The following is a 4856-nucleotide window of genomic DNA, read 5'->3' as shown; positions in this document are numbered from 1 at the left end:
AAATAAATAAAAATAAAAATAAAAATAATAAAAAAAAGAATCAAACACTACAAATGCTGGAGAGACCAGAGTAAAAAGGACATTGTCTTCTACATGGTTGGTGGGAATGTACAGTACTACAACCACCTTGGAAGTCAGTATGAAGATTCCTCAAAGATCTGTAACTAGAAATTCCATTTGACCTACTATTCTCCTTTTAGGGATCTTCCCAAAAGAGTTGAAGAATCATATAGCAGGGCTACACACATAGTCTTGTTTATAGTAGCATGATTCATAATAGCTACCTCTTGGGCTATATGTCTGTCAACAGATGAATGGATGAACAAAATGTAGGAGATGGGCAAGGCAATGATCCTGAGAATCTCCAGAAGATTTTGGAATCTAGCAGTTAATTGGAAAGATTCTCACCCTGACTATGTATACAGACACTTGTGAACTAAGCAATTGCACTGAAGATGGCAATTTGTAATAGTAGTTTCATGCTTGGAGTGCCTGTCATTCTGGTCTTATGAATACGGGCTGCTTGTCATGACATGCCAGTTGCTGCTGTGCTATCTCTTGGGCAGATGATTGTTCAAAAAGAAGGGGGTAGTGAATGAAGGCAGGAGGCAGGAAAAGGAATGTTGCGGGACTGTCCTGCTAAAAGGTTGTATATGGTTAAATTTCTGGACTTATATGTAAACATAAGAATTATATAATTCTTTATGCCTATTTTCAAAATATATTTTAATTTTTTAATGTTTTTTCATCATATTCTGTAGGGACTTAAAGTTCAAAATATCAATACTTGATGAAAAATACCTGTTCCATGTTATGCTGAAGATGTTTGATATTTAGACAGATAGTGAGGTTAAGCTTAACAGCCTAGGTTGTATGGTAATAACAATAAGCTTGTCTTCTGGATGGTTAACAACCTAAGTTTGCAGACCAAAATTAGAGAAAAAGGAGGACTGCAAGGAAAGCCAACATTTTAGCCCTAGCCTTCCAAGGTCAATTAAGACTCAGGACATATGAGAACTTGTACTGTAATGTCATGTAACTCAGTAGTGTCCCAAATTTTCTGACCAAGGAGATTATGGGGCCAAAGAGGAAAGTGATCAATGATGTAGAGTGTGCCTAAGGAGAGTCACATGGAGAGAAAACATTCTCTCAGGCTTGCACAGAGAGCACATTGGCCAAGGAATGGCCGTGACTCATCCACATGGCTGACACTGACAAAAGTCCTACAATCTGAGGTACAGGATCTCAGGATAACTCCTGAGGGGATTTGACTGACTTTATCAGATCCAAAAGCTACAACTCTTGTTGCATAGGTCTTGCTTTATCTTGGTCTTAACCATCCAACAGAAAAGTATAAAAACGAAGTATAAGAAGTAAAGCCATGCTGTTATTTTGAGCTGTAGAGGACTCAGGTGAACAATTTCTGACATTTCCAGTCAAGAGGAAGACCCAATACTATTATGGGCTACTGGACTTTTTTAGAATATTTTGCTGAGTTCACACACCTATAATATTCAAGTAATGGAACTAAACAAAAAAGGGGATACAGATCAATGTCCATTTTGTATTTGTGTATTCAAAATGGTTAGGATAGATATATAGTTACGTTCTCTTAATATTATAATAGTGTTTGTAAATAGGATATCATGTCCGCATCATGTACAGCAAATAACCACTAGGAAGAATGTATGCAATGTGTTAATTATTGGAACTGTCCTACGAATTTGATTTGAAACTGTCTCATTGCTATTTGTTTCTCAATAAAAATATGGAATGAAAAGAAAACGTAGTGTCTACACATGATGGAGTACTACCTTACCATAGAGAAGGTTAGATTTAAGTCATTTGTGGGGAAATGGATGTGCCTTGAGACCATAATATAAAGTGAAATCAGATACACGAACTTATAGCAATGTTTTGCAAAGAAAGAAAGATTGATATACTTAGGAGGAAGATACAAGGGGGAGAAGCAGCCTGAGGGACCATTTTGAGATTCTTCATTAATGTGCAGCTGGAAGGCCCATCACAGTCTACCTCTCACCCAGCAGATGCCTTGGTTTCCCCATCTCTGAAATGGACTACTGCTTGCTGTGCCCACAGCTGCCTGCTCTGCAGACTTGACCATAGATGTCTTTGAGCTCTTTCAGGGCTGAACATGGAGGAGGGGGTGGAAAGAAAAGAGGGCAAGAGGGAAGGAACAGAATGGAAGGAGAGAAGGAGGCAGGTCCTCTGCAGCCATGTCCCATGAACATCGTGCAAGAACAGGCTTTGTAACTTTTGAGTTATAAACTTATCTCTAAGTTTATAACTCAAAAGTTACAAAGCCTACTGCATAACTTTCAAATGACTAATGTCATTGCTAAGGTCATGCTTATTGTGTGCATGTCAAAAGTCACTCTCCACATTATAAGAAATTAAAGTGAAAGCAGTTCTTGTATATTTTCAAAATGTTCTTATGACTTGTAGATTTAACTACAGTAGTTTGGTTTCATAGAAATGAGCAGAACTGGTCAATGATTGTAGCAACTTCTGAACCTGTGGAATTTTGGGAGCATTACTATAACTCACAAGGAGAAAAGAGAAACAGAAAGCCTGCTTTACTGTTCTTACAGCGCTAAGCTTACTACAGAATAATTTAAATATGTTCTAGATACATGCATAAGTAATGAGAAAAGGCTACTTGATTTATGGAGTCACTAAGGCGTCATCTAAAACCAGGCTTAATTAGTGTGAATGTCATTGCTAAAAGCCTTTAAGAAACAGGGTTTTTCTCACCAAATGAGATGTTTGAAAATAGTCAACATAGAGGAAGTTTCGTCTTCCTGGCTATTTTCTCCCAGTTCTTCAAAGTACTGACCTAATGAAATGATTTGGAGATTTGGCAATAGAGAAGCTAATTAAATTTATTTTTGAGGTGAAGTTAGCAATAGAAAAAATCCTTTTTAGAAATAACAGTCAATCTATCGATCTATCATCTATCTATCTGTCTATCTATCTATCTGACAAATGAGTATTCTTATTAACAATTTAAGCTTAAATATTGATTTCTGATCCTAGTTAAAAATTGTATGTTAATTAACTTTGTAGTTTTTCTTTTTTTTTTTTTCCCATTCTCCAAAAATCAACTTTATTACCTGTTAAACAATATTTTTTAAAAGTACACACATATACACTCAACAAATGTTTTTAATTGTGGACTATGTGCAAGCACAGTTTTAAAAAAATACATGTATTATAAAGCTGAACAAATTATGAGACAGCATTCAGGTTTTGATAAAACTATTATATCATGATCTTATTTATTACAACTACTTGGAAAGTATATATCACTTTCTTGACTTTAACAATGTCGAAACAAACTTTAAAGAAATTAAGTAACTTTCTAAAGTTGGAAGAAACAATAAGTACCTTAGATAGGAATTAAACCTATTGATCTAATTCAGTATCTGACTCAACCATAGTTAGCTAATTAAGAATGAATGTGTGCAGGCATAGTTCAAATTCTTATAATAATGCCATCCTGTCATCTGATATATTTATTCATGCTAAATATATTCATATTTTAGAAGACTAGAAAAAGTCTGTGAAGAGCAAGTAAAATACATGATTTAATGTTTGTATTATATTCCTTTTTTTAGACTTTTTTTTTTTTGTGGTACCAGGGATCACACTCAGGACCTTGCGCTTGCCAGGCAAGCACTTATGCCACTGATCTATCTCCCAAGCCCTAAATTCCTTTTTTAAAAAATAGGCATTGAATATACTACTTTCTTCTACCTAAAGTTATTTCAGTTATGTTCCTTGTTTTAAAAAGACTATACTAAAAATATTTATAAAATATTATCTAGTTTATGTACACTTTTAGATTTTTGTTTTGTGGATACTGAATCCAGGATGTACTAAGCTACAACTCTTTTTTTTTTTTTTTTTTTTTTTTAATTCTGAACCCGAGTGTCACTAAGTTGACTAGGTTAGCCTCAAATTGATGATCATTCTGCCTGAGTTTCCCAAGTAGCTAGGATTATCAGCATATGCTTTCATACTAAGCCAGTTTTCTTGTTCAGTGTGCTACTTACTCCATTCTGTAGACCAATCACAAGGAAGAATAAAGAGATGCGGAAAATACTATACCAACAAAATGATTTAAAATCAGTGCATAAACTTCTTTTAGTTAGGTTTCTCTTCTTCACCACCAATTCACACTACGGACATTTTTGTGAATTTTACCACCATCCTTCAACATAAATAAAGCTCACAGACTCTGAATAACATCTTACCAGGCAATGTGCTCTCGGAGGAAAGTCATTATTCATACACAGCAAATCTTGCATAGATTGTGGAATAGCATCTTCTAATATTTCATCTTTTCCTTCTTTATCAGTAGATTCTTGTACAAGATAATGATGAGTGATAGAAAACTTGAAGTCAGCAAAGGAAATTTCATCTGATTTCTCTTCCCATGTGCCAGAAGTAAATACACCCTTTTCAAGTGGCCTTCCCAAAGAGTTTCCAATAAGTTTCCAGTCATTCAAGACTTCTTCAACTTTGGAAATAAACCTTTCCCACTCCGAAGCAGTAGTGAAGTCTGTGATCTCAAATACCTCGGACTCGGGCTCACTGTAGGCCGCCATCTTGACGAGCGCCGGGGCGGCCGCCAACTTTGTAGTTTTTCTAACCATAAGGTTACAGGGATTCTTCGATAAGTAACCTTAAGGTTTAACCTAAAATAGTTTAAACGGGGCTGGGAAGATAGCTTGGCATTCTAAGCACCTGCCTGGAAAGCACAAGGTCCTAGGTTCAATCCCTGGTACTGCATGTCCTGCCTGTCCCAGAACCCTGGGCATACTGTGCTGGCC

At 35.9% G+C, this 4856-nt stretch overlaps 1 pseudogene; it reads right to left on the bottom strand.

Annotated features, from left to right (window-relative positions):
• Nucleotides 1-4631, bottom strand: part of LOC101589522 — a 45997-nt pseudogene extending 41366 nt beyond the window's left edge.
• Nucleotides 4632-4856: the final 225 nt, after the last annotated feature.

The sequence above is a fragment of the Octodon degus genome, unplaced genomic scaffold (genome assembly GCF_000260255.1).
Source record: "Octodon degus isolate 3935 unplaced genomic scaffold, OctDeg1.0 scaffold00261, whole genome shotgun sequence".
Classification (NCBI taxonomy): Eukaryota; Metazoa; Chordata; class Mammalia; order Rodentia; family Octodontidae; genus Octodon; species Octodon degus.
The sequence above is the reverse complement of the archived record's forward strand: the minus strand, read 5'-3'. Positions and strand labels throughout refer to the sequence as shown.